Genomic DNA, 19476 nt, shown 5'->3' on the forward strand with positions numbered 1-19476 from the left:
AGAAACAGACACATGTTAATGTATCTTAATCACTTATCATTGATTCATACAGGAAAAAAAAACAAAAGGATTCGATTCATACAAAGAAAAAAAAAGTCGAAACGTGTTATGTCACACTTAGTAACTTATCTTTGACGAATTTTAGTGCCAACAACAATTATATTGTCGATCATCTTTTGCTTTATGCCTTTATCAAACACAATTAATAAAGAAACTATTGACAACGCTAACACGTTTTAATTAAATCAAAGTTTGAACTTTGAAGTATAACTTTCAATTATTAAGTAATGATCAACACCAAGGTTAGCTCTAAGGGCATTAATTCACTACACGTTCTAAAATACAACCCAAACACGGAACGCTTAATAAATGAGTCAATGCGAGCACGGCCCGCTTAATAAATGGATTAACATATTAACCTGTTTAAAGAGTTTTAGAAAAGTTCACATTTAGATTTTGGAAGAATTTTTTTTACAATTGCTTATAATTTAAAGTTTTAACTTTTTGTTTTATTATTTTTTTGATTTTCTCTTAACTTCTTAGTTTTCAAAAGTGACCCTAATTTTCCTTTTTGAAATCTTTATCACCTCATAACTTTTAACCACTTTATTCAATAAACAAATGAATTCTTTTTGTGGTTTCTTTAATGGCTTAACTTGTGAGAAGGATTAATGTTTAAAATTTTAAATAACATCCAATAATATTTAATTTTATAAATAATAATTAATCAGCTAATATTCAACCATGTTTGATGATTAGGGCTGTCAATTTATGACACGGACCTGTTAACACGACATAATTTTTAACAGTTTTGGGTTTGAGCTTAACAGGTTCCGTGTCTTAAACAGGTCGACCTGTTTAAGACATGTTTAAATTCGTGTCCTAACAGGTTAAAGACCTGTTAACATGTGTAGTAACCTGTGTAGTTTTTTATTTAAAAAAAATAAATATATACACTCCTAAATTCTTAAACCTAAAGTCATACTTATAAACGATATTTCACTAACGCTCGTCAGAACCCGATATTATATTTTTTATGGATGTTATGATTTGCATCAATGGTTTTTTGTTTCAAATATGTTATGTATTTGTCGTCTTTTGTTTCTAGTATGTATGGATTTGTGGTTTTTTGTTTCAAATATGCTATGGATTATCTATTAATAAATTCTTTTATGCTCATTTTGAAAATTTCATTTTGAAAATTTTGGTTTCTTTACACATGTATTATTCATCGTCTTTAAACATGTCCCTTAACAGGTCTTACCAGGTTAACCTGTTACTAAATAGGTTCGTGTTCGTGTTTGGAAAAAAATGACACGATTAGTTATCGTGTATTGTTCGAGTTTAGCACAACAGGTTATCGTGTCTTATCATGTCGTGTCCGACATATTATGACAGCCCTATTGATGATATCAGAAGTTGGAAATGAAGCTATTTAAACATATGTTAGGTTCGTAGGCCTTTTGGGTCGGATTAGACCGAGACACAGAAAAGAGTAGGGGCGCAGGGCTATGGGCCGGCCCTACCTCATCCCAGCTCGTTTATTTTAAACCGAACCATGTTAATTCCCCTCGTTTATTGCATTTTGTCTTCTGTTAGTGTGGGTGTGTAATCCTAACATAACCAATGACAAAAACATCATTCTTGATATTATGTTTGTCGAAACCTTGACACGCTAGCTCGAGTCAAAGAACGAGAACAAGTTGTCCTTGAACCAATTTAAAGCTCCTTTTACTACATGTTAAGAATTGAAAATATGAAAAACTTGTATATTGATTTTGGAGTTTCTAGTACAGAGTAAAAAGAACAAGATGGAACAATATAAATACAAGACTTCTTTATCTCAAAAATAGATATAATAATCAAATAAAGTTGATTGCTTGATTATTGCAAAGCAACGGTCTGAATTTCCTGTCATTGTTAATGTGATCTTCCAAGAATAGAAATGATGCCTTATTTTGCTCCTTGAATATCTTTTATTTGATTTTATTCTCTAACACTCCCCCTCAAGTTGAGTAGTCGGGTCTCCAATGCTCAACTTGCTAAGAAAATCGTTGAATACTCTCCCATTGACAGTCTTTGTTAAAATATCCGCTAATTGGTCTTCCGATCGGACGAACAGTAACTCTATAATTCCGGCTTCAAGTTTTTCTTTGATGATGTTACGGTCAACCTCTATGTGTTTTGTACGATCATGTTGGACAGGATTTTCTGAAATTTGTATTGCGGCTTTGTTATCACACATAATCTTGCTTGCTTCAGTTGGAGGGAACCCGATCTCAGTCAAAAGTTTGTGGATCCATATTACTTCTGCTAGGCCTCGTGCAATCCCTATGAATTCAGCTTACGCGCTTGATAAAGCAACTACTTTTTGTTTTTTGCTTTTCCACGTCACTAAGTTTCCACCAACTAGAGTGAAGTATCCTGATGTTGATCTTCTGTCGTCTTGATCACCTGCCCAGTCTGCATCCGTATATAGCTGGATCTTTATATGCTTGTTTTGCTTAAAGAGAACTCCATGACCGGTTGTCCCTTTGAGGTATTTGATGATCCCCATTACTGCCTCCATGTGGGTAACTTGAGGTTGGTGCATAAACTTGCTAACCACTCCCACTGTATATGCAATATCAGGACGAGTATGTGATAGGTAAATTAGTTTACCTACTAAACGTTGATATCTTTCTTTGTTTGTTAACTCAGCTTCTTCTTCCATACGAAGTTTATGGTTCACTTTCATTGGTGTGTCTGCAGGCTTGCAGTCAATCATTCCCGTCTCAGCTAGAAGGTCAAGTATGTATTTCTTCTGGCATATAAAGATTCCTTGTTTGGACCTTAGTACCTCTATTCCAAGAAAGTACTTAAGTCTTCCCAAGTCCTTCATTTCAAATTCTCTGAATAGGTTTTCCTTCAACTTTCTCATTTCTTCTTCATCATTTCCTGTAATGATCATATCATCAACATATATAATTAAACATGTCACAAGTTTACCTCTGCGTTTAAGGAACAGTGAATGATCGGAGTTGCTTTGTGGGTATCCATATTTCTTCATTGCTATAGTGAATCTGCCAAACCAAGCTCAAGGGGATTGTTTGAGCCCATAAAGAGATTTTTTTAGTCGACATACTTCTTTTGCTTTGAAATTATTTGCGAACCCTGGCGGAGCTTCCATGTAAACTTCTTATTCTAATTCTCCATGTAAAAATGCATTCTTGACATCAAATTGATGAAGGGGCCAACCTTCATTAGCAGCGATCGAAAAAAGAACTCTGATTGTGTTAAATTTGGCTACTGGGGCAAATGTTTCAGAATAGTCCACTCCGTATGTCTGTGTATAGCCTTTAGCTACTAGTCTTGCTTTATATCTTTCAATAGTTCCATCGGGTTTATGCTTGATTGTGAAGACCCAACGACATCCTATTGGATTCTTCCCTAAAGGAAGGTTACATTTTTCCCATGTGTCGTTTTTCATTAGCGCCTTCATTTCGGTATCCATTGAATTTTTCCAATTACTTGATTCTAGGGCTTGTTCCACAGATGTTGGAATTTGTTCAACATATAGAGAAGTGGTAAAAGCCTTGGCTTCTTTGGAAAGATTTCCCTTGTCTATGTTGGCCATGGGGTACCTAGAAGATTTAGATTGTTTTTCTGGAGAATATCGTTTTGCAGGGATGCCTCTGTTGACTCTTGGTGGAAGAACATATCTCTCGATAATTTTTTCTTGCCTTGTATCTTCTTGTATTGGTTCTTCGTGCACCACTTCTTCTTGTGGTTGTTCTTCTTCATGCACTATTTTTCAATTTCTATCTCATGATTATCATATATGTCATTAGCTTGATTTCCATGAGATCTTTTATCTGTTATATTTTCTGTTGTTTGAGTGTCACTTACCTTTGATGGTAAATCAGTAGAATTTTGGTCTAGGGCACTGAATTTTGGTCCACCGGATTGTTGTGAAGTGTGTGGCTCATCTTGGTTACTGTGATCTTCTGATGATGATGGTGGTTGTACGGTGTGATTGACTTCTTCTTCTGATGGAGCCCATTTTGGAACCCATTTTAGCCAACTCAGTGTGTCATTATCCTCTTTCTCCCCCTGGCCACTGTGTTGGGAGGTATAGAAAAATTCGGTTTCAAGAAAGTCACAACTCATGGTAGTGTACATATGACGTCTTTTTGGACTATAGCACCGATATCCTTTTTGGTTAACACCATAGCCCACAAAAACACATTTTCCAGCACAAGGACCGAGTTTTGTTCGATTTATTTTGGGTATGTGAACAAACACAGAGCACCCAAATATTCGTGGTTGTAGTGTAAGCTCGGGTGGGAGTTTGGTATATTCAGAAAGAGTTTGGAGAGGGGTTTTAAGATCAAGAGCTTTTGTTGGAAGTCGATTGAGAAGATAAGTGGCAGTTGCGAGAGCGTCAGGCTAAAAAACTTTAGGAGTTTTAGATTCAATCAGGAGGGCCCGAGTTATCTCTAAGAGAATGCGGTTTTTCCGTTCAACCGTCCCATTTTGTTCAGGGGTGTAGGAACAAGATGTCTGGTGAATTATTCCTTTTGCTTGACAAAATTGTGTCATTGCTGTGTTAATGAATTCCCTCCCATTATCGGATCGAAGAATTTGTATGTTGGTTTTAAACTGTGTTTGTATAATAGCATAAAAATTAGTAAATTTGTCAAAAACTTCAGTTTTATGTTTTAGAAAATATATCCACGTCATACAAGTGCAATCATCAACGAAAAGAACAAAAAAACGAAAGTTTTGCCCCCCAATAACTTCTGCCGGTCCCCATACATCCGAATGGATAAGGGAAAATGGTAAATTAACTTTTGTGTTATTCGGTTTAAAAATATGTCTATGACTTTTAGCTAAAACACAAGCTTCACAGTTTATTGGTTTATTTAAAGGAAATAATTTTGGAAATAAAAGATGTAAGTAACCGATAAATGGGTGTCCCAAACGTCTATGCCATAACCAAGCTTCCCGATCCGTAGTTCCATGAGCTAGCATCACAGTGCCATTTTGAGTCACTTCATCCACATAATATAATCCTTGGCGTTCAGTGCCACGCCCAATAATCACTCCTGTCCTAATGTCTTGTAAAATGCAAAAAGTGGGGTGCATTAATACAGAACAATTTAATTCCTTCGTTACGTGACTGATAGATAACAATTTATGTGACAAAGACGAAACATAAAGACAATTTGAAAGTTTTAAAGTCGGAGAAATTTCTATAGTTCCACCTCCGTTGACGGGAACGATACCCCCATTTGCGGTTTTAATGTGGTTAATCTTGGGTTTAGATTTAGAAATTATGTCCGATAATTCAAAAGTCATGGTGTCGGTAGCACCACAATCAAATATCCATGATTTGTCTAAACTTTCACATGTTTTAGCCATGTTTACTTACCCAACAGATTCAAATGTACCCTTTTCGGTTACAGGCCCCTCCATAATTTTATTTTTATTTTTGTAAAAAACAGATTCTTGAGGAACCTTATTTGATGAAATTAAATTATGTTTTGTGTTTTCAAATATGTTTTGACTAGTATCAAAATTAACAGATTTGTTATGCTGACTTATTTGACATTTCCAAAATTATTGGGTTTAAAAAAGTAGTATTAAAACATGAATCATAAAAACATGAAGGGTTTGAGATAGGGTTCTCAAACCCATTACCTCCATCCCTGTAATGGCTATTGTTGACGGCTCCATCATCTCTAATGGATGTTACACCACCATAGCCACAACAATCCATGCCTAAAGCATCCAAATGTTTCTTCCTTGAGCCTGGTGGCCTCCCATCAAAGTTCAGAGTATTGCCACCGTAGGCGATGACGCTTCCACCGTCAATTGCACTCTCTAATTGCCCACCACCACCTGCCGCGACTCCGAAACCGGTAGTATTCTGAGAAGAAGCTAACCCTAGCGCCGAATCAATGTTAAATCCACCGGCGCTAAACCCGCCACGAGGTGTCGATTCGCCGCTGTACTGTTCAGAACAATCAAACGCGAAGCGTTGTTGTAACGATTCGTGGCTTATTGTGTTGTTTTTATTTGTCGGAACAGTGGTGTTTGGGTTTCGCTATCCGAGAGGATCTGTTTTTCGGTGTGGGTTTGATTTGTAAGGATGGTTTTTATGAGATTGGTGATTTGTAAAACAAGCTCATGATTGTTGATTTCGTCGGCCATTTTCTTTTCTGTGAGACTTGAAGGAATCATATAGATGATGAATTGTATTGAGCAGGTCTAATCCAATGATCTCAAACACTGTTTTGATACCATGTTAAGAATTGAAAATATGAAAAACTTGTATATTGATTTTGGAGTTTCTAGTACAGAGTAAAGGGAACAAGATGGAACAATATAAATACAAGACTTCTTTATCTCAAAAATAGAAATAATAATCAAATAAAGTTGATTGCTTGATTATTGCAAAGCAACGGTCTGAATTTCCTGTCATTGTTAATGTGATCTTCCAAGAATGGAAATGATGCCTTATTTTGCTCCTTGAATATCTTTTATTTGATTTTATTTTCTAACACTACAGAACCTGCAGTATGGAAGAAGCATATGATAAAAATTAACACGGCTCGTTTCTGCGAGTCTGAAAATCAACCGAGAGCGCATTATGAAGAAAGATAAAAAGATAAGAATACCCTGCAAAGTCTGTTAGCTTCTTCAGAGGGTCATCTTGATCTTCTGAACTGTTGTTACTTTGAGTTTTTGTAACTTTAGCTGCACAACATGAAATACTTTTAATTCACAGAATCTTGAAAATTAACTGCCTTTTCTAGAAGCTCTCAAATATGAAACATTAAACTAGAATTTAGAAGTGTGCATGAGTCGAGTCAGGTTGGTTTTGGGCTCAAACCGAAACAAAAACTGAATACTCGCTTTTTTTGTAAACCGCTCAGTTTCAATTTGTTTGGTTTTCACATGAGTTTGGTTCGTTTTCAGGCCAAAAAGATAGCCCAAAAAAATGAACTTGGGCAATGAAAATAGGCCTACAATTTTTTTTCCTTAACTAATGATTGACTGATATTACACACTCGGACCTAAAATTTTTGGGCTACACCATTTATCAATTTATTTTAAATTACCGGTTCGATTCGGTTTTTCAGTTTTTGTTGATAGCAAAACCTAAAAATCGCTTTTTAAGAAACATGAAACTGAACTGTCGTTTTTTATTTGGTTCAGTACTTCGGTTAGCCCTACTAGAACTTACCATCAGGGCGGTTGGAAGCAAGTTCTTCTACAAGCTCGCGGTCTCGGCCACTATCATCACAAACCAAGTACAGGATGATTAATAATTAAAAACAACTCATTTCCAACTAAACTTCACAACAAACATAACTTTATCAGTATTTTAAAAAACATACCTGATTCTTTTTGGTAGAGTAACTTGAATGGTGAACAAATGATCACCACGAATGGACGGTTTATTCAGTTTTGGGACACCTTTCTTTGCCAAAACAAGAACATCACCTGGTTGACTACCTGCAGGGATCTTAAGTTCGGTCAACCCTTCAATGGTCTTCACTTTGACCACTGTCCCCTGTAAGTCCCCCCGGGGCGTCGCCGATCGATACGAGATCCGCACGAGGTCTAGGAGTGCGGAATCCTCCTAGACTCGTTTATTGGTGTAAAGATGAAGAACACAAACACGTACACGAACAAATACACGAACAAATACAAGAACGGGATAATCAAATCTGCAGATTCTTATATAATAATCAAAACACTTACATACCAAACATGAAAACAAATGACACGGCCGACCCGAGGTGAGCTCTACCTCGGGCCGTCCCACACGGCTCACTCTCTCGGTTTCTCTCTAGCTAATTAAACTTATCACACAATACTCTGATTTCTGGATTACTAACCCTAAACACGACACACATATATATATATATATAAACTTCACGGGCTTGGGCCTGTACAACTTCGCCTATGGCGAAGTTGATATAACTTCGCCTATGGCAGAAGTTGTGCTAACTTCGCCTATGGCGAAGTTGTTCTAACTTCGCCTGTGGCGTTCCGCTGGTCAGAATTGCATAGCGACGGTCATAAAATGCACCAACAGACTCCCCTTTGACCGTTGCTCTCAATTCTAACAAACACGAAAGATCATCTGTTACAAAAACATGCACCAACAGATTCCCTCTTAACTGATGATCTTCTGTTTGCCCTTCAACCAGCCGTGTCTGAAACTGTCATGTAGCTTCACAAATCTACCAATCACCCAGCGTCTTCCATATCAGATCTCCCCTTCAGTGTAAGCTTCTCCGACTATAACGATTGAGGTCTTTGAAATGCATGCATCCTCGTGCCAATAGATCATCTCAACCAATCACGTGAGTCCATCTGACTTCACCAACACGTGAAGTTGGGCTTCCTCCACAACTTCACCAACTCGTCGGCATACGATAAGGTTTAATCTTCAACTACTCAACATCAAGTGATCAATTTCATCACAAAACCACCTTGACAGAATCTAACACATGACCATTAATTAATCCGAAGCATCTTCAATCACCAGGGATAACGATCAAGAACATAAACACTTTAGTTCCCGATTAAATCCAACTTGTTCCAGAATTTTCACTCTAATAAATAAGCATCACGTTTCAGGATCCAATTCTCGAACGCCTTGAAAATAACATAAATAATATGCTCTGACCGCAATCCAGTAATGACAAAAACCTTCAGTTCAATTTGACTTTCTTCAGTTGGTCAACCTCGAACAACAACAATTTCATTGCCCACAAACACCCAAATATGTGTCAATATCCAGTTTCAATCAATATCCCATTCACAAACTCAACTCCATATCCAGAGTTGACACGTATTTGTTCACACGTAAGACCCAGAGATAACAAGTTCACTCGTTGACGGTACAACATCTTCGGTCTCACAATAATCGTGTACACCGGGCCATACAGACGAAAACACCAAAATACTCTTTTTTTTTTTTTTTTCTCGTTAACTTCGTCTAAAGTTAACTTCGCCTAAAAGTCAACTTCGCCTGTCCATAACTTCGCCTGGCTATAACTTCGCCTGGCTAAAACTTCGCTTGGCTGCTAACTTCGCCTGGCCAATAACATCGCCGAAACCCTACGAACAGTGACGGCAACTTCGCCTGAATCCCATAACTTCGCCTGCGGCGCTGTTCAGCCAAGAACGCATCAGATTCGTGCCAGAAACACCAAAACGCCGATCTCGAACCATAGCATAAGAGCCTAAGGCTCTGATACCACATGTAAGTCCCCCCGGGGCGTCGCCGATCGATACGAGATCCGCACGAGGTCTAGGAGTGCGGAATCCTCCTAGACTCGTTTATTGGTGTAAAGATGAAGAACACAAACACGTACACGAACAAATACACGAACAAATACAAGAACGGGATAATCAAATCTGCAGATTCTTATATAATAATCAAAACACTTACATACCAAACATGAAAACAAATGACACGGCCGACCCGAGGTGAGCTCTACCTCGGGCCGTCCCACACGGCTCACTCTCTCGGTTTCTCTCTAGCTAATTAAACTTATCACACAATACTCTGATTTCTGGATTACTAACCCTAAACACGACACACATATATATATATAAACTTCACGGGCTTGGGCCTGTAGCCTATGGCGAAGTTGATATAACTTCGCCTATGGCAGAAGTTGTGCTAACTTCGCCTATGGCGAAGTTGTTCTAACTTTGCCTGTGGCGTTCCGCTGGTCAGAATTGCATAGCGACGGTCACAAAATGCACCAACAGACTCCCCCTGAGCTGTGGAAGTCCCAAGAGCTTGAGTAGTTCTTGGCAACTCACCACCTGCACCTTTCGATGCATTGGGATCATCGTCTCTATCATTTCTCTTCTTTGTCCTTAACTCATCGCCTTTACAGCCTGTCTCCCCCTGAGATGCCAAGAACTCCTTCATAGCATCTATAATTCTCCCATGTTCAACCAGGAGGGGCGACTGTAGTTGATTCTCTGCTACAAGACGCTGAATAGCCTGGGTCTGGACAAGATATCTCGATCAACTCAGGTGCGGAATCCCTGCGTAGATCGTTACGAGTATAGAACACGAATCACACGAACACACGAAACGAACACACGTTATATAATAACTCAAACACGTGATACGATATCACTATTACAGACTCTCGTCCTCACGTTACAATGAACTTGATAAACTACTGAAACGAACAACTAATTGGAACTCAACACGAAACCAAGCCGTAACCTAGGTATATAAATACACGACAACTTCGCCTGGCATGTTCAGGCGAAGTTGTCCATAACTTCGCTTGACTAACAAGTTCGCCTGTTAAGCGAACTTGTCAGTAACTTCGCTTAAACATACAAAACATAATTAAACATTGCAGACTCGATTACAGACACTAGACTATGAACTACTGACATTATGCACCAACAGACTCCCCCTTGGCAGTAGCTTCATATCTTGATCTTTAAGCACTTGTCTTGTAATCTTCAACCTTGTATCTTCACGCATGCACTCCTTCTCTAACACAAACTGACACAACTCTTTGATACTTCCTCGCTTCGTCCTTCCAAGCAGGAATATAAAAGATTTTCTTCTCATTGAGCACCTGCAGATCAGCTTGCGATAAGTTTACCAAATGCATCGGATCGTAAACTCTTAGGAGCTCTTGTTCATCCTCGTCTTCCATCACTGCCTCTGCTGTCTCACAATCCACAAACCACCACTTTAGGTCTTTAAGCACATCCTTGGGCATAAGCTTCATCGGTACTTCTTTCAAACACCGGATCGGTTTATACTTCATGACCATCCAAGGTTTTCCATCAGCTCTCAAACCTCTATCCTTGTCTTCAACAAGTTTTCCCTTCTGCGGTTTCAACAGCTCAAACTTCTTCTCTTTTATACTCTCTCTCCATACAATTTTCCCAATAACTCTAGCCATATTATCGTCACTCCGATTGATTAACCCCAATCTGGCTAAGTCTTTCACTTCACATTCCGGCAGTGTATTCAACGACCTTAACATTCTTTTAAAATACTGAACGCATGACCTTAAGTATTCTTTATATAGGGGCGAAGTTACACAGGCGAAGTTACGGTTAACTTCGCCTAGGCGAAGTTATTCACAAGTTCGCCTGTTTAACAACTTCGCCTATATTTACAAAATCAAACCTTAATTTGAACATTTTTCAATTAATTTTTAAAAACTTCCCTTTAAGAATTAAATGACACGATCAAGTCCAAGTAACCAGATATAAAATCATAAAACTACCTAAGTACTAAAAACTTTTAAAAATTAAAGTACAAGGGATCAAATTTCAGTCTCGATAGGGACTACTATGTTTTAGAAAAGATCCGAACAGGAATCATACTAATTACGTGACTGTCACATAGATCCGTGTTTAGCTGTATTATGACATAAAGAAACAGGTTGTAAGCAGGTAAATAACTTAAGATGGTTTTCATCGTTTCTGTGATACGAGTTAGGTTCAATTATGCCTCAAAATTTAAGTGAGCAACAACTCAGAGATTATGATGCCTCCTATCTATTCTCAAAGCGTATTTGGCTTTCCCCAAGTCACCCCGAATTGACCTCGACCCATAGTGTCTGATTAAATTTGTAAGTACTCTTCATCTGATTCCCGTTCTCTTTCTTACTCCATGATTGAGAAGTCTTGACATTTTCAGCTATAGAATGTTTCAATAACTCCTAATTTTTTATTTTTTTTTATGATAAACATTTACATAGACTTCAGAGTAGTAAACAACTGCAAGTCCCGAATCTGGATCACTGCAGTTTCTTCACACACTATCTTTGCGGGAATCAGAACACTTACGGGCTCGTGTATGACTGGGTAATCGCTTTTCTGCCTATCATTCGGAAAGATATATATGAAGACATGCAAAACTCGTAAGGAGTTTCCACGTAAAATCGAGTAGATTTAGTTTGTATCACATCTACTTTTACGCACCATAAAAAGCTACCATGACATACAATGACTGTCCTAAAGTCTTTTAAGCCTAATAACTTCACTAGTTAAGCACACAGAATCAGTATATCTATCATTTTCCAAGGTTGGATCAATTTTCTGTTAAACATAGCAAACGAACTTCTTACGAAGTAGTAGACTTGAAAAATAATTTCATTTCCCTTTAAAAAATTTTTAATATTAATCGCCCCGACCAAAACAAAGTCTTCAGGTAAACGGCTATCCCGAAGATCCAATGGATCAGCTGGACCGACCACATACTAGTATGTGTCCTTCTAACTAAGTATGATCGACTAATTTTAAGCGAAAGAATGAAAACTCATCATAAACCGCCCCGGTCACTTTCAGTCATCTAGTTAATGGCTATCCTCAAATTCTACAAGTAGAAAATGAGGACCAAACATATCCTAAGACATGTCCTTCAAACTGAGGTAACCGACATAATTTTAAGCGATAATGACGTTTTTTTTCTTTTTTTTTTCTTTTTTTTTTTTAAACGAACACAAAAAGCATGGTTACTCGGGATTGATCATCCCATTCAGCTCAATAAGGTTTTGAAATCTTGTTTTGTCAAACGCTTTAGTATAAAGATCAGTGAAATTATCAAGCGTATCCACCTTTTCAAGCACAATCAGTTTCTTCTCAGCACAATCCCGTATAAAATGATGACGTATGTCAATATGTTTAGTTTTACTGTGCTTCACGGGATTGTTAGTTACTGAGATAGCAGCTGTGTTATCAATGCAAATAGGAGTAAGTAAGAAATTCAGACCATAGTCGCGCAACTGTTGTTGAATCCAAAGAACCTGGGAGCAGCAGTTGGATGCTGCCATGTATTCTGCTTCATAGGTTGAAATTGCGACTGAAGTCTGCTTCTTGCATTGCCACGACACCAATCTGCCACCAAGAAACTGACATCCTCCAGTTGTTGACTTCCGACTCTGATTGCACCCTCCATAATCAGAATCTGTGTAAGCGACTAGCTCCAAGTCTCCTCCTCTCGGGTACCACAACCCCAGCTTCGGCTTGCCCTTGAGATACCTCAGTATCCTCTTCACACCCTTCAGATGAGATTCTTTTGGGTTTGCCTGAAAGCGTGCACAAAGACAAACAACAAACATTATATCAGGCCTAGAAGCAGTTAAGTACATTAAAGAACCTATAATAGCCCGATATTGAGTTGGGTCCACATCTGCATCACCGTCTGACTCAACACCCAATTTGTGTTTGACGCAGATTGGAGTGTCGAATGGAGTGCTGTCCTCCATCTTGAAGCGTTTGAGCACATCATGGACATACTTGGTCTGATGAATGAACATCCCATCCTTCTTCTGATCAACCTGCAATCCTAAAAAGAAAGTTAGTTCACCCATAGCACTCATTTCAAACCTTTTCTTCATGACAGACTCAAACTCCTGACACATGGAGACTTTTGATGCAGCAAAAATAATGTCATCCACGTAGACTTGCACCAGCAGGAAGTCGCTTCCTTCTCTCTTGAAGAACAACGTGCTATCAATCTTCCCTCTTTCAAACCCATTTTCAAGCAAGTAATCTGATAAAGTTGAGTACCAGGCACGAGGTGCTTGATGAAGTCCATACAACGCCTTGCTTAACTTGTACACGTGGTCTGGAAAGTCTGGGTCAGGAAAACCCGGAGGTTGCTCAACATACACTACCTCATCAACTTTCCCATTCAAAAACGCACTTTTCACATCCAACTGAAATACCTTCATCTTCTTATAAGCAGCAAACGCCAAAAACAATCCAATGGCTTCCAATCTTGCCACAGGAGCGAACACTTCATTATAATCAATCCCCTCTTGTTGATTAAAACCTTTAACGACTAACCTCGCCTTGTTCCTTATAATAATCCCTTTCTCATCTCTCTTGCACTTAAAAACCCATTTTGTGCCTATCGCATGCACATGCTTCGGTTTTTCAACCAAAGTCCAAACTTCCATTTTCTTGAATTGAGCCAACTCTTCTTGCATAGCTTCGACCCACGAGCTGTCCTTGAGAGCCATTTGATAATTCTTCGGTTCAATCTGGCTGATAAAGCAGGTGTACAAGCATTCGTTGATTATGCATGTCTCCTTGATGCTTGTGTAAACACAGGTGTGCTCATTCAAGCTACGTCTTGTTTGTACACCGGAGGACACATCACCAATCACATTCTCCAAAGGGTGATCTTTATGAATTCTCGTGGTCGGAACAGAACCGACATGCAAATTGTCTTCCAAGTTAGAAGAGAGCTCGTCAATGGTTGTTTCATGCTGAGAGTGAAATGGATTGAAAAATTCTTCTTCAGTCGAGGCAGCAGGGGTATCGATAGCATTTGATGAGGAAGGTTGACATTTATCGATCAGCTGTCTTTGCAATAGGTTTTCTTCCTCATCAAGGATCATCTTCGTAGAAAGTCTTTCTTCTTCTTCTGCACTATCCAAAAACGGTATGTTAAAAGACTTAAAAAGTTTAACATAGTCGAAAAACTCAGCAGGTCCGTTGCTTGGTTTTGGCGGTTGGTAACTTGTGATATCGGTGTTACACACCACCTCAACCTTGCTGGTCGATGTATTAAAGACACGTCTGGTGGGAGTCCCAACAACATAACCTACTAAGATTCCTTCATCGGCCACTTCACCAAATTTAGAATTTGTCTTTAAAATCGAACAAGGGGACCCGAATGGTTCAAGACCACTCAAGTTGGGCTTTCTCCCATGCATAAGCTCATAACACGTTTTACCAAGTCTTTTAACAGTTAAGACTCTATTCAGAACATAACAGGCTGTAGCAACAGCTTCAGCCCAAAACACCACAGGAAGCTTCGAATCAGCCAGCATTGTTCTGGCTCCTTCAATTAACGTTCTGTTCTTCCTTTCAGCCACTCCATTCTGTTGCGGTGTATACGGAGCGCTGTATTGGTGTTCGATCCCTTTCTGAAGGCAGAAGATCTCCATCTCAAAATTCTTGAACTCCGTTCCATTGTCACTCCTGATGAACTTAACCCTTTTATCCATAACGTTCTCAACTTTGGTAATCAAATTCTTCACCATCTGAGCCGTTTCATCTTTTGATTTCAGGAAATATACCCACGAATATCGTGAGTAATCATCAGTGATCACCAAGCAGTAAGAAGTACCTCCTAGACTTTTTGCATTCACGGGACCGAAGAGATCCATGTGAAGCAATTCTAGGGTACTGGCAATTGAATTGACTTTCTTGGTGAGATGGGATTTCTTGTGCTGCTTTCCCTTCTTGCACGCTATACATTTATCTTCAAAATTGAAACTCTTCAAGGGAACGCCCAGCACAAGTCCATTCTTGACAATGTGGTTCATCTTCCGAAGATGAATGTGCCCCATTCTCCTATGCCACAATTCGGACTCCGATTCGCTCGCTTTTGTCATAAGGCATGATTCTTCCGTGGCCATTTCAGTCGACCTCATATCCATAATATACGTATTTCTTTCACGTGGAGCCTTCATCACAATCCACTCCTCTGGTATCTGAAAACCAGGTTGCAACACAATCGCCTCATTCTTTGTAAAATGAACGGTGTACTCCTTATCACAGATCTGCGACACACTCAGCAGATTGTGCTTCAATTCTTCCACAAAGTTAACTTTCTCCAATGTCATCTTTCCGTTCGACACCGTTCCCATTCCTGTAATCTTGCCTCCACTTTCACCGGCAAAGCTCACTCTCCCTCATTGAACAGGTTTCAAATCGTGTAACAAGTATTTGTTACCCGTCATGTGCCGGGAACAGCCGCTATCCACAACCCAAAGATTGTTGGCAGCCCTGTTCAACTGTTCCTGCACAATAAAGCAAAAGATTAGAATTTAGGGACCCAAGACCAATTGGTCTTGGATCTATACATCCCAAACTCTGGCTTTCCAAAGTTAGTCTCTGGATAATTCCTGTAAGTCCTATTTGGATATCTCCTTGAAGATTGATTGTGAGGCCTTCCAAACCTTTGTGAATTGAAAGAATTATAGCTTGTGGTTTGGTTATTAGCAGTGTAAAACTGAGATTTGTTTCTATGAAAACCTGAATTAGTCACATTTTTGAATTTTGAATGGTTTTCATTTTTAGCAGCATGATAATTACTATTAGGCTTATTCTCAGTTTTAGTAGGCCTTACACCTCTGAATCGCTGCTTCAGAGGGCAATCTGCAACTAGGTGCCCTAATTGATTACACCTAAAACAACACCTATGCTCAACCTTTTTATCAACCTGTGTTTTAGATGTCGAGGCTTTATTACCGCCCGTTCGTCTCACATATGGTGGGACGTACGGGTTTAGTGGAGTACTCTTTTTATTCGTCTTATCTTTCTCTCCACCATTGGGTAATACCACCTCCTCTTTTGCCTTACCAGACTCGGATGACTTATCCGAATCTGATGAGACTGGACTTGGATTAGAAATTTTAACACTTGAAACAGGCGAACTTGTTTCGCCTCCACTAACATTTGGTTCTTTACAAGTTACTTTAACTGGTACTGTCTGAGCAACCTCAAAGTCAACAGATTTCTGAACACTAGGGTTAAAAGTGTAATTGTGATTATAAGGTGGTGGAACCTCATGATAACCGATTCCTCCTCTCTTAGCAGAGGAACCTTGATCACTAACAAGGTGATCAAGAATAGCAGCGGAATTTCTGAACTGCTCTAGTTTTCTATTCAGTTCCACCACTTTTACCTGGTGATCAGCAATCTGTTTTTCTCTATCAGCAATTAGTTTGGTTTTTTCTTCCAAAACTTCATAGCTTAAATCAATCACTTCAATTTTTTCAGCAAGTTTTGTTGTTAGACTTTTAACATCTTTTTCACAGGCTTTTATTTTGACTTTATAGCTATTTTCTCTTGCTTTTGTAAAATGATGATCTTCTTTTAGGGTTTTAAATTCAGCATCCAACCTAACATACTGATCGGTTATAGTTGCTAATTGCTCAGACAAGTTTTCACATTTAGAACATGTAGGTTTAGAACATACCTCGGAGAGCTGGTCTTTAACATCTGCCATGAAAGCTTTTTCTTCTCCGGTAACCTTCTCACTTTCTTCAGTTTCAACCTTCGCCAAATTTGCCTGCTCAAAAGTTTCTTTAGAATGCAGATTCCAGTTGTATTCACCATCTTCTCTGGACATCATGGCACTATAATCTTTTCTACCCTTATTATGCTGTGTAGACTTTCCTTGACCACGTTCTACACGCTCATTCCTGCACTCCTTAGCAAAGTGGCCGTTTTGCTGACAGTTGTAGCATCTCACCTTCGTCTTGTCAAACCCTGGCTTTCCACCGACAAACTTTCTTCTGGTCTTTCTCATAAACCGCTTCACTCTTCTTACGATCATAGCCATCTGCCATTGCAAATCCATTTCCTCCAGATCATCAGCATCAATCTGGTCATAGTCTTCATCCAACACAGCTGGATCAACAATCTTCCCTTGAATGTAGTTCTCATAGGAAGCAATAAAAGAAGCATAGAGACCAAACTGCTCTTCAGCAGACTTGACACTCATAGGCATCTTGGAGTAGTTGTTGCTGGGAATACTTGGAGAGTAACTACTCTTGCTTACCTGGGGTTGAGAACCACTCAATCCACCTGCTACATAGCAAACATCACCATTTGTGTTGACTGACACATGACCCTCATGTGATGAGTTTGCGCCCGACTCTCCCTTCGAGTAGTAGGCAGCAGATTCAGTCTTCGATCCTGAGCTAGTGTTGACTTTAGCTCCATACATACCTGGATCTTGAACCTGATCCATAGGTGTCTCCTTTCTGACCATATTAAGCTCAAAGGTTCGGAGCTTGTTAACTGGCGTTTCTAGATCATATGTGGGAAAGTCTTTGTCTTCCTTCATCAGCACAGTGTACATCTCCCATTTTGGTGGGAGAGCATCTAGAAGCTTCTCAACTATTTCTTCTTCTCGGTAGGAAATTGAATAGTTGCTCAATTCAGTCATCAGATGGTAATATCGAGTGATAATATCATCTAAAGATTCATTCTTCAAATACTTGAAGACTGAGAACTGGGTTTTGAGTAATTTTATCTTTGAAGCACGGATTCCTACATTCCCTTCAAATCTGTTCTCAAGAGCTTCCCAAAGCTCTCTTGCTGACGTGTACTTTCTAAACGTATGAAGGATCTCTTGTGGAAGAGCCATAGTAATAGCAGCATGAGCCTTGCTCTCGGCCTCATACATCTTTTTCTCTTCTTCTTCCATTTTGCTATACTTTTTGATTTGATCACGACCTTCATACTCCATAACTGGTGGAATATAACCATCCTGGATGCATACCCACATCTTCGCATCCTGGTATTTGACGTATTGTATGAACCGATCCTTCCATGCAACGAAATCGGTTCCCTTCATCAATCTTGGGGCCTTAGTAGCTGACCCTGCTTCAACTTCCATCTTCACTAACTCAGAGATGTTAATCGACGACATCTTTCCCGAAAAGTAAGAAACCCGAAAAAAAAAAATCAAAAAATTTTCTGAAAAGTACTGTAGGCGAAGTTACGGATAACTTCGCTTAATCCTTAACTTCGCCGCTGATTAACTTCGCTGAAGAACTTCGCAGATGATTAACTTCGCTTAAGGTAAGCGAACTTAGGAGGTAGGCGGAGTTGTAGAGAACTTCGCTGAGTTAGGCGAACTTGAGAAGGTAGGCGAAGTTGTGGATAACTTCGCTTAACCTTATATCTTCGCCGAAACCCTACGTATCCTGACGGCAACTTCGCCTGATGAACACGGACGTTTTTGCAGATCTGAAATCTGGATTTTACGAGGTTTTTGACGGTGCAAAGGCTTGATTACGATGGTAGGAGGTAAGATTGACTCAAAAACACAGAAAACACGTCCCGCGAATAGTCGAAACGGGACGATTTCTACACCCGCGTGAATATCCCGAACCACACAATCGAGCAAATGCTCTGATACCAATTGTAGGTTCCCTGGACGGATCGCACGAGATATCTCGATCAACTCAGGTGCGGAATCCCTGCGTAGATCGTTACGAGTATAGAACACGAATCACACGAACACACGAAACGAACACACGTTATATAATAACTCAAACACGTGATACGATATCACTATTACAGACTCTCGTCCTCACGTTACAATGAACTTGATAAACTACTGAAACGAACAACTAATTGGAACTCAACACGAAACCAAGCCGTAACCTAGGTATATAAATACACGACAACTTCGCCTGGCATGTTCAGGCGAAGTTGTCCATAACTTCGCTTGACTAACAAGTTCGCCTGTTAAGCGAACTTGTCAGTAACTTCGCTTAAACATACAAAACATAATTAAACATTACAGACTCGATTACAGACACTAGACTATGAACTACTGACATTATGCACCAACATCCCCAATATAGCATCAAGATAACAAATCGAAACAAACAAAAGCAGATTAACTCCATCTCTTTTTATCCCATTAATCTCTTTAAC

At 39.2% G+C, this 19476-nt stretch overlaps 1 long non-coding RNA gene across 2 annotated transcripts; it reads right to left on the reverse strand.

Moving 5' to 3' along the window:
* Window positions 1–1396: 1396 nt before the first annotated feature.
* On the reverse strand, window positions 1397–7556 carry LOC143538111 (uncharacterized). Of its 2 annotated transcripts, XR_013136196.1 has the most exons (4): window positions 7386–7556; window positions 7232–7281; window positions 6549–6741; window positions 1397–1734 (listed from the first exon to the last, which is right to left on the reverse strand). It is a non-coding gene; the product is annotated as an uncharacterized LOC143538111 (long non-coding RNA). The 2 variants fall into 2 exon arrangements; XR_013136195.1 differs by having other exon boundaries at window positions 7232–7556.
* Between the last annotated feature and the right edge of the window lie 11920 nt (window positions 7557–19476).

The sequence above is a fragment of the Bidens hawaiensis genome, unplaced genomic scaffold (assembly GCF_021521415.1).
Source record: "Bidens hawaiensis isolate Kalapana, Puna unplaced genomic scaffold, B.hawaiensis_p1.1 tig00000780_1, whole genome shotgun sequence".
NCBI classification, from domain to species: domain Eukaryota; kingdom Viridiplantae; phylum Streptophyta; class Magnoliopsida; order Asterales; family Asteraceae; genus Bidens; species Bidens hawaiensis.